This window comes from Magallana gigas, chromosome 3 (assembly GCF_963853765.1).
Source record: "Magallana gigas chromosome 3, xbMagGiga1.1, whole genome shotgun sequence".
NCBI classification, from domain to species: domain Eukaryota; kingdom Metazoa; phylum Mollusca; class Bivalvia; order Ostreida; family Ostreidae; genus Magallana; species Magallana gigas.
Genome location: NC_088855.1, coordinates 56687135 through 56699256, shown reverse-complemented (window position 1 = coordinate 56699256; position 12122 = coordinate 56687135). Strand labels below are relative to the sequence as shown.

Sequence of the window (12122 nt, the reverse complement as noted above, 5' to 3'; positions counted from 1 at the left end):
CCCTTTTAACTATAAAGACCTGATATTGTTTACTTGTTTATTTATTTAGAAAGAGAAAGAGAGAAATTAATGTTAATCGATTCATATTAAAAATAATAAACAAATACAGTACCGATCAGACCCAACCTAACAGAAAGTAAACTCCAACTAAATCCTGTGTTTACACTGGGTTTACTCCGGGTTTACTAGAGTGGACCCAGAGTAATCTAAGAAAGTAAACCCAGCATGGACACAGGAGTAAACCCCGATCTGAAGTATTTCCCTGAAAGCAGACGCTACATGTATATTCGGAATATACAAGGAGCAGGAACTACAGGCTGTTAGATGGTAAAAAAATATATAGGTCCGTTTCACACTTCAGTGCGCACAGTTGACCCAAAAAGCAATCCTTGATTAAACCCAAAGTAAATCCCGAGTGGACCTCAATTTTCAAAAAGTAAACCCGGAGCAAACCCGAAGTAATCCTAGAAAGTAAACTCATGGTTAAGTTGGGGTTTACTCTGGTGTAAGGTTGGGTTTGATCGGTACTGTATGCTATTACTTCATTGGTCATTATTTAAATACATAGTTTCTTAAGGGTCGTATTGTGAGTGCCAAACAGTGTATTTTTTTTTCTGACCTCAAGGTGCTACTTAGCGTAGATACTCTTCTCTTGATTAAACTCAAAGTGCACAATTGTAAAGTGTTTTCAGTAATATTTTCCCTGATATGCGTTTTTGTCAAAAAAATAAACAGCATGTTTCATTTGACAAAATAAAGTATTTAAGGAAAGAATTTAACCTAGATCAATGCTTCTAATGTCAGTTTCTTTTCAAAATGATAAATTTTGTACATTTTCCCCTTTAGCGCCCCAATTTCGCTACACATTTTTTATGAGCCAAACTTATATATTTTAAAATTAATTATTTTCTTTACCCAATAAAATGCTAACTTCCAGATAAGTATGTACATTGTATAGACAATTGGCGAGAGTATAACTATTAAAGCAAAAAGATAATGTTTACGGAATTAAACACTTTAGTTAACACTTTGTCTCGGAACGTTTTTTTTAAAATAAAACTGTGATATAGGATAATAATCACCTTTTTCATAATTGAATATTTTACAACTGTATCATTTGTGATATAATAGTTCATATTTTAAGGGGAAATTTCCGAACATGTGTTAATCTATAACAGCTTCTAACACATTATGGTGCAACTGTATACTGTCTGTCAAACTCATGGTACATTTGTATTTCTACAATATACCTGATTTGTTGTATACTAGTATAAAGGAAAACAATTAAAAAAATAAGAGATGTATAAACATTTTTAATTATTTCAATAAGTGTAATAAGTACTTTCAATTGTTTTTACCATAAACTAAGACACATATTGAAATGTATTGAATATAGAAAGAATCAATACCTGTACAATCCATACATTGTAATGAAAAAGTTACCAAAATTGTTTTAATGGTGAATTGAAACCTTCACAAAATGCTAAGAATGAAGAGATACACATGTAAGAAAATATGCAAAGTTGTTAACATCGGTACAAAAGCATAAGAAAGTGAAAATTCAAAAGGGTATATATGTTTGTTGAATCATGAAGAAGTTAAAGTTTCCTTGTAACTTTGCATTGTAGATATGTCGTACACTTCATACGTCATTGAATTCGTTTTAAGAAACTCTTTACATGCAGTGCATGAAGATATATATAAACATATCAAAGTATGACATGATTTTAATTTCCCTGCAGCTTTTTTTATTCTTTTAAATGTATTTGGAATTTGCTTTTCACTAAACAAATCACAATTTCTTGAACAATCAAATGATACAAACAAAGTTATTTTGTCTTTTGTCAAGCCCTCAAATTGATCAAAATCATCTAAGGCATTAAAAACGCGTAGCTGTGCTCCTGTTGTTTTCTCACATGCAATCATAGCGATCTCCATTCCAAGATCAATCTTCTCATTGTGCTGTGGACAAGCTAAAATGAGCACATCTTTCTTTAAAAGCAAATTTGCCATGTCTTCTTTAAATAGCACCATCGATTCTGACTTATCTGCAAAAAAATATATAAGCACGTTAATATAGGTTCAAGAATTATATTACCATATTAAAATGTCAAAACAGTCAAAATCGTACACATAATTGTAATGTTTATCTATGGTCGTGCCATTTTATCTGTTTTGATCGCCGAAATTTATACTATTACTTACAAGATTTACGTGTTTGTTCCCTTTGCCATTTTTTTTATGCAAATTATATAACAAATTGTTAAAAAATCGAAAAAGTAATTCGAGAATTTCGATTATTTCATTAAATAAATTCATCACAAATCATAACTTTGGATACATGTTTTACATCTAAAACTGTTGGACCAGAAACAACTATAACTGGACCGCATTTATTTTTATGTGACCTTTTTGCACTTAAAATATTACCGCATATATGAGCTTTGTCTCAGATATGCGAGTTAATATCAAGTCGTCGCATATTGTATATTTGATTCCGGCAAAATATGGTCTATTCACTTTATCCGGGAATTGTAAATTCATACAAGTTGGTTTCTTAAGTAAAATTATCTGCGTCTTTCTTTATAAAAATTTCCTTCGCATGGTAAGGTCAAAAAATTTAGCTCTCACAAATTCTAAAAAAATTCAATTCAAAAGTAAAAATACGTTTCATAAGATTTTTTTTAGCCATTTTAAGGATGCATTATCTGATGATGTGTATTTGATGTATCTGATTTTTCATGGAAGGAATTCTGAATTTCAACATCAAACATTTAAACACGATATAAACTTTAACTTTCTTATAATAGACTTAAAATCTTAATGCATTCTGTTTTCATTAAAACAATATTTGTATAATCTTATATGAGAAAATGCCGAAAACAAAGCAAAATCCAGCGGTTAGAGTGACGTCACGGAAACCCAACCTGAAACGAACCAAAGGCCCAGCTGCGGCTGCGGTAGCTCAGTGGATGACCCTCGTGCATTGGACGTGACACAAGTTGGTCAGCCTCCTGCGGATCCGATATTGATTCCGGAGATCCGGACCCAGAAACCAGCTACCGACACGCAAAGGTCACAAGGTACACAAAGTTACATTAGTGCGGATGCTCAGATTAACCATATTAATTTGTCCCACCCAACCCAACCTGTTATAGAAAACACTACTCAACTGTCACTAGGCCATCATGTTGACAAATCTACAAAGCAGAAAATACTTAATCCTTCAAACAATTGGGGAACTATCGATAGTGAGCTTTAGCTTGTTTACATGAACCCAAACTCAGTAGCTACGCAGCAAAGTAAACAACAGGTTTCAACATAATTCAAATGTTATGACTACAATTACAGGGCTGTTTGTCAGCGAATCCAATGTTCATATTTGCACCGTTGCTTAAAATGCAACAACTGGCACCCTGTCATACATTGTAGTGGTACTCAGCCCTCAGCAAATCAATACATAGCCAATGCGCAACGACCATTTCGGACAAATATGCCAGCCCCAAACGTCAACCAAAACTCTTTTCAGTCCTTTGCCGCGAAACAACCCAGACCTCAAAACAGAGCTTTGGGATTTGAGCGCTTCCCTAATAAGGGTTAATTCAATCAGTAATCATTTAAGTAGGTATTCTGATAGGTTGGCTGCTCTAGCACTCAGTGAGGGTTTACTAAAGGTTTTAAGTTAAAATATTCAGGGCCAAGGCTTCCAGTTTACACAAAAAATTAACATCTGCAAACGAAAACCCAAAAGTTTTGCCGGAAAAATGATAAAAAAGTTATTGAAGGGTGCATGGCAGGTCCATTTCATACCCCTCACATGCATAATTTGCACATTTCGCCCGTAGGCGTCGTTTCGAAAGCTGATGGTGGTTGGCTCATGATCATGCATCTTTCTTACCCACCATCCATCAGTATAAACCACAACATAGATCCCATTCATACAACAGTTACATACACCTCTATGATGGGGTTATTGAAGCAATTAGCCAAGTAGGTAAAGAGGCAATGATTTCAAAGTGTGACATAAAGAGCGCATTCTTATTAAAGCTACAATTTCATTTTAAATTAAAACTTTTTGATTATCAAGAATGTTATAATACTAATTCAGTTTGCCTCGAACTGTATTCAGTATCATTTTGACATAAAACATTGGGATCAGTAATGTGAAATTTTAAATATATGGCTTTAAAAGTAAAATTCTCTTAAAATTAGGATTTAACTCGTCAGATATTTTTCATTTATATGCATGATTTTATTCTAAATGTATATCACTCTCTCAAGAATAAATTTGGTACATGTCACACAGAGCCTATAGAATATGTAACAAACCTATCAAATGTTAAAATTGTGAATAATGAAGAAAGAGTAATAAAAAGAAAAGTATATTGACAATTCATAAAATTGCTTGTTTCTGTCATTTAAAAACCCTGCCGCACGAAAGAATAGTTCCCCCAAAACGTGTCTGCTTCTTGCATTCAAATGGATTTTCTTAAAGAATGTTGTGTGATTATAAAATAATCTTTTTGTGATGATTAACTAAATAAAAAATCTTATTTATTTAAAAAATACTGATCATCTGCGCAATGGAATCAAAACATGAGGAGTGAGATACCCTAACTTAACTTAATTATCTTGATATTAAATGTTTAATACCCTAAAGATACTCTTATTTTAAGCGAATTCCCCTTTTAGGAATCATGAAGGACTTTACTTAGTAATGATTCAAACACAAAACATTTAATATCAATATTCTGAGAAAAAAATGTTTCACAGTTTCAATATTTGTTGTGATTAACAAATTGTAAAATTCAAAAGTAAAAATAATTTGTTATACACAGCACATTTAAATTATTTAAAAGAGTTCAAATTTCTAATGGTACAAATTGACTCTTAGTCTCCTTATACACAAATTATCTTAAACTCCTTTGAATGTGTACACAACAGAAATGTTAATAGTCTTCTACGTGCAGAAAAGCTGCCGAATAATTTAATAATTTGTCCATAGTGGTCGTGTTTAGATAATTTGTATTTTAGCTCTGTTAATTTCCATAACATTGCACAAAGGGTGGATCGTTTGTTTAGATAAGTCCTACTGTATATTTCATGATAGGAAATAATATGTAGTTCAGTTGTGAAGATGTGACCAAAAAATATAAGCATTAAACTCAGGGGAGGGGGGGGGGGTGGTAATAATGACAACACTAAATTGTAACCACAACTATTTCGGATCGGGATCGGCCAAAGGTAGTATGTATCACTGACGGTCAACAAAGGAATTACGGATACTGTTTACACAAGAGAAAATCTGCTTTCTGTAACATTGACAGCTTTACTCTTGTTGAAGTAAAATTTTCCATTTTATTACCGATATTATTTCTTAAATTTTTGATTTCTTAAAAGTGATTTGAAGTGAACATGGAAACATTGTTTATGACATTTAAGATATGGCAACTTGCTGTAGATTCTTAATCGATTATTCAATAGACAATAAGTGTGCGTGATATTTTTTTTTCTATTTAAAACAATTTATATTATTACCATATGCTTGCTCGTTATGGGCACTAAATTGATATTGGATCAAATTGTAATTAATAGATGTTTGCTGAATTATTTCAAAATATTTATATTTTTTGCAAGTAATAAGAAAAATTATTCTACCTGTTTTTTCGAAAGTATCTACTTTAGATGTATTTTCATTGTCCGATATTTTTATTTGTTCCTTAGTTGGTTTGTTATTTTGTTTATCTGCAATAAAAAGATAATATTATTTGGTTGAGTTCATAATTCATGGTTTTTAAAAATCAAAATATGTATATAATCGATATTGCTCAATTATATACTTGAAAATGTCAGATACAAACGAGAACGGAAATCACAATGTATAAAATTGATAATAATGGTTTTGTGGACAACATTTAACATTGAAATCAAGGTTTTGGCCATTTTTGAATTAAAACTGAATTATTAAGTCTATTTAAGAAGAGACAAACATGACTGTACAGTCGCCCGTACAGTAGATATGCTTTAAACACCAAATTATTGATAAGCTAGCACGGAACACTTTGATATTCTGGTGTACTTCCAATAAATTAAAACAATTCGTGTATATTTTCCTAAAATTACTCAAAAAGACCTTTTTAAAAAAATATTGATTTACTTTTTAAAAAAACCCAATAAGAATTAATAAAAATGTAAGAGTCAATGAAGAACTTTTTATTAAAAAGCCCAACTTAAAATTAAAATAAACATTACATTAACAAAGAATCTATGTGATGACATTTAAGTGACCTTATCGCGCCCAATGAATGTTTGTTTCATTTTTCTCCGTATCATGTACCAAGAAAAAGTTACCTACTGGTTTTTCCAAAGGCACCTGCTTTAGGCGTCTTTTTATTTTCTAGTTTTTTTTATTCCCTCCTTACTTGGTTTTTTTTTTCTTGTTCTATCATAAACAACTGCTTTCTTTAAAACTAATTGGCATGATATATGGTATATATCGTATTGAAATGATTTTTAACATCATGAGTTAAAAATAGCTTAATTGAGTGTCAAGTTTGTTTGGGTCGACATACAAAACGAATTTGTATAATTATATGTTTTACAGAACTTTTTTTAATTTGATGCATTGAATACAGTGTATGCTTTGTCTATTTCTGTTATGAGTTAGTTCTTTCTAGATTAAAGTTATCGCGTTGAATCAAGGAGATAACGGTTTCAGCTTTCGTTTAGTTCACTGTATCATTAAATAATGTGGAAAAGTACCTATTTTAGAAAACATAATTGCTGGAAGAAGTATCTCTTACCAATGAACTAACGAATGATCATTGTTTAAGTTGAATTGTATTTTGATAATGAGGATTAGACATTTTAAAACTAAAACTGCTTTTTCACATATCAAGAAAGCAATGTGCCGAGAAACATGGAAACAATATAGTTACATGTATTATCATTTAAAATAAAGAGATTTTTTTTTGCCTGACTGCACCTCTTCTGTTCAGTGAAGCGGCAAAGTCTCGGTTTATTTGATTGTTGACTAAATACAAATTTTTGTCTGCATTATTGTAAAAATAATCAAGTTAAGTAGATGATTGTGTGTTTTTTCTTTTGTTTTAAGGTCAGATGGTGGGTACCCTAAAAGAATATTTCAGTTATATAGTTTTAAACATTAAAAATCATTTATATTTTTATTTTAACTTCTTAAATATGTATTTCTATGACAACTGGGAGGGCCATTCCTTAATTTAACTCCTACTTTTACTTTTACTTTATTTTCTATATTTTATCGAACAAATCAGTTAAAACAATAGTTTTAAAAAGTGAATTTGAAATAAAATATTCGCGTAAAGCCTGAGGTACACACAAAAAATATATAAGCGAGGTAAAACTGGATGGAATGGGAAAATTCAGTTTGCGCATGAACTATCATGGTTCAAGTTCGACATCACGTTTAGGCCAGTGAACAAGGCTAACACATGTTTATCTGAATAGGAAAGTGATTTTATGTCATGAGCATGCGTAATGGGCTTTTTGTATAAATCCCATCAAATTATGATATTTTGAAATAAATTTTTTTTTAAGTTGTGGCGCTTAATTATAGTTTTGTTTAATTTGACCAGGTTGTTCCAAATGATAATTTAAAATTTTCAGAGTTTACAGACGGACAAACACTGGACAGGTGATCACAAAGAACAGATTTACTTAGGTGGGGTAGTAAAGCGCTTAAGTTTTCTTTATGTTATAGTCAAACACTATTTGTCGATTTTAAACGCCGTTGTTTCTAAAGTGTTAATTAAAAAATATAGTACGAGTTTTGGTGAATGTTGCAGAATAACCTACGAGGTTGAGTAATGTTGTTTAGAAATATAAAAGCTAAGACTTTTATATTTCTTAACAACATTACGAGATCGAGGAGATAATTCTGCATTATTTACGATAACAAGAACTATATTTCTATATTACTAACAACTCAAACTGTCAGCTGATCGGTTTATCTATAAAGAGAGGAAGTCGCTCATATTTTTAAGCGAGATAAATCTGAATGAAATACACACTTATTTATGATTTTAAAAAAAATAATTTAGATAAATGAATTCGATTGTTTTGGTTATTTTGGTTCTATTTTATTTTTTAAGGACGAACATGGAATGAATATGAGTTGGGTGAGGGTCTTGGAACAGCCGCGATTAGCTCTTTGAATCATTAAAGGGAATATCCATCGCTCTGAAGGACACTAACCTGTATTATCAATGTGTTTTTTTTAATATAAAGAGCATAAATTTAAATTAAAAAATCATGATGGACTCGAGTTTGGTATACGTTTAATATCTGATAATTTATTGATGACGTTCGTGGTATATTGGAGAATAATGTCCGCGGCATCTCCTTGTTCTCGGCAATAGATGTAGTAGAATTAAAAACAGATTCCTGTTGACTTCATAAGAGCAAATCTGACAGTGTATAGAGAGAATTATTTTTGTATTTGAAAATGGATCTAAGTGTAGCTTCATTTTTCAGTTTTGAAATAACTTTACATTTGGATATTCCAAATTACAACAAGAAGCTACCTTGCCATACTATATACATGTGCATTGTACGAATGATTTTAATACACACCTTGTATCGAAATATCATCAGACAAGCAAGTTCCTTCTCCCTCTGTCTTATCGTTATCTGTAGCAGTATCTTCTATTTTGACTGTGTCTTCTTTGAAACGAAATAATTATTCTTATATAGAAATAAGATACAGTAATTGATTATTAACATAGATAACATACGTTATACTATTATTAGAAAAAATTACACATGTTAAACTCGGTATATTTGCTTAATTTTAACATAAATATTTTGGATAGTTGATTTGTGTTTGTTTAGTGGGACAGATATATGTAAATAGCATTATTCTAGACAGTCTGTCGCTAAATATTCAATACTCATTTATTTAGCATATCATAACAATAGATTAATGAAGTGTAAACGAAAGTGACGCACTGTGCTTTTCACTGGAACGTTTTTGGAAGGGAAATGCAAACTTGGAGGAACTTCTTTTTGATTCTTTTGTACTTGATTTGCTGTTAGGGTTTTCTACGAAAAATTGATTAAAACAATAAATTAGAATATTGTCCAAGTGAAAATCGAATGTCAAACAAATACATAATACAATTTACTTCTTGTCAACTTTTCATCCAACAAATGTGTGACTTCTTTACTTATATTATCATTGTCTGGAGTATCGGTTTTTATTTCTTCATCATCATATTCTTTAAAAGAAAAGAAAGTTCTCATGTAAACGATCAAATGCTGTCGTCCATTTATGGTGTGGAACATGCAGCAATTATGAAAGACATTGGCTCATATATATCCCAAATAAACATACAAAAATCTGTTTTTATGCGCAAATTTCTTTGAAACATTCCATAAATATATGAATATAAAGAAAGCAAATGTTTTTCAAGCTGGTATTGTTGATTTATGGGAACATCTTACCCACGAATAACCATAACCAATATAAAGAAATCAAACAGTACTTTCATTGTAATTAAAGCATCTGTATCCTATCGAACCAACACAAAATTTTTCATCAACGAAAGACTTCTATCAAATAAAGCATACAGTGCCCTATTCTGTTTGAACCTCCCCATTTTCCTAAATAACAACATATTGATTTGTATAGAATCAAAATATACCAACCAATCGTATACATGCTTTTATCTCTTTTATGAGAGGTGTAACTCTAAATACTAGATGTTACGTAGAAAACAAGCATGATTTATTCTTTAATTACCTCTTGAAGAGTTAAAATCTGATTGGTCAGAAGTAAAGGTCGTGTGAAGATGACCTATTAGTACCTGTCAGAATCTGATGAGTGTAAGAAGGGGATGTTTTAACCAGACAGCGCTCGAACTCTCAAAATTGGTTTTTGACTGACAGACTGTCTGTGAATTAACATTTCGTAATAATTAGTCTATGTACATACGTACTTTAGAGAGCAATTTATCATAGACTAATTATTACGAAATGTTAATTCACAGACAGTCTGTCAGTCAAAAACCAATTTTGAGAGTTCGAGCGCTGTCTGGTTAAAACATCCCCTTCTTACACTCATCAGATTCTGACAGGTACTAATAGGTCATCTTCACACGACTTTTACTTCTGATCAATCAGATAGGGGCTTTAACTGCTTTTAACTCTTCAAGAGGTAATTAAAGAAATTGTTCTCTAAAGTACGTATGTAACAAGTTGAATTGTTTTTGACTTTGTTATACAAATCTAATATGTACATGTAAGATCGTTTTTCAAAGTCGGAAAGGTAGACCTCCAAGCAACCTAACATTTTAACAATGATTTATCAATTCTTCAACACCAAGTGACTAGTGGGAGTGGGATCCATGTTCAAGACACGATTTAGTATAGATTTTGACGATATTGTATCGAGAACATTTCAACATTGCCAAACACCATACTTTTTAAAATAAACATTCTTTGCAACAATGTTGATTTACATTGGTGTCAGAATTTTGTTAAAAATAGTGTTATTATGTCTTTCCACCTTTTAGGTGAAAGACCTCTTGATTTCTTTATGTTTTTAAGGTCTTCCGTTTCCAACGGAAGACCTTATTGTTTTCGTTAGGTTTCTTTTGACCTATTATTTTTCTTGTTTTTTTTCCTGCACCAAATTTTTCAAAACCATATATATTAAAAACAATTAGACGAATTTTCACGAAATTTTCACAGATAGAAGGAAGAACCTAAAGCTATGCATACGCATCTTTTCAAATATGACGTCACTTCCGTTCGTCACCGTCGTTCAATTTACTTTTTTCAAAAATTCCTTTTGTCCAGCAAATATTTAAAAAATTGTTAAAGATAGAAACTTCAAATTTTCAGCGATGATAGATCTACCTATGAAAGTATGCCCTTAGGTTAAATGATTAACGTCCGTCACTTCCGGTAGTCACCGGAATGAAAGACAAAAGATCGATTTTTTTCAATTTTTTTTTTTTTGATATTTTTATGTAGGGTTGATAGTGACCCTATTCACTGATTCAGAATATGTAATTTGTTTTAAAATTGAACGACGCATTCTCGAGATATCTAGCATCAAAGTTTTGAAGCGAGAGTCCGAATAGCTCAGTCGTTAGAGTCGTGGACATGTGCCTTGGCGACCCGTGTTCAAGCCCCGAGTGCCGATATTTTTTTTACCGAAATTTATGACATTTTCAGATCTAACTTACGATATTCTGAACCTTAACGGAATTATTTTTTTTTGGTTGATTCCGTTTTTGAGATATTGAAATTTTTAGGAATTTTAGGGTGTTGGTTTGTGCAAGATTGTTCTCATGACCTACTTACGATATCGATTCCAAAATTTTAAGGATGATTTATAAAGATTGTTTATTTGTACAAAAGCATTCATATTTGCCTAACGCAAAAATTACCGGCGGAGCTCGGTAGGGAACGAAAATTGAGATAAAAAAGCGTTGTAATTTTGCATGCTTTTCTTAGTGTATCTCTTTTCTCGCAATTATTTTGTTGAGACATTTTTTGAAATATTTTTATTTACAAGATCTTTTGTTTGACATCAAGAAAAAGGGCTGGTCACTCAAATTAGCGACCTAGAACCCTTGAAAGTTTTCACTTTATAACCCCAAAACGGTTAAGATTTAGATATTGCTGTCGCTGCAAATGTTGTTCATTATGATCTTATTAATTTCGTAACAATAATTTTTTGTTCGGGTATTGCTTAATATGAGTGTAATAAGGAAGTTACCATGTATTTTTATTTTATTTGGAAAAAAACGGGGTGTTTGTGCGCTGCAAATGTTGTTCATTGAAAAAGACGTTCTATGTGATCTTGTCTATGTCATAAAATAGTTTAATGTTGAAAAGTAAAATTCATTTGTCGAACATTTGAAACCCACCACGTTGAAGGTACATTGACATAACACGGGCAGAGGAGATGCTGCGCTTGTGGACAACCGATTCAAATCACTGTAGTTAGGATACATGCTTCTCGTGTTTATACGTTATCACACATTTGAATGTTCATTGATTCTTTGTTAAATTATTTCAATTAAAAAATTAGCGTTGATGACGTCATATCAAATTCTAAAAATCGGACGGAA

General features: G+C 31.4%; 1 long non-coding RNA gene across 1 annotated transcript; it reads right to left on the bottom strand.

Moving 5' to 3' along the window:
* Positions 1 to 1413: 1413 nt before the first annotated feature.
* LOC136273397 (uncharacterized) lies at positions 1414 to 9083 on the bottom strand. The gene is made up of 4 exons (XR_010711608.1): positions 8989 to 9083; positions 8614 to 8703; positions 5659 to 5745; positions 1414 to 2048 (listed from the first exon to the last, which is right to left on the bottom strand). It is a non-coding gene; the product is annotated as an uncharacterized lncRNA (long non-coding RNA).
* Between the last annotated feature and the right edge of the window lie 3039 nt (positions 9084 to 12122).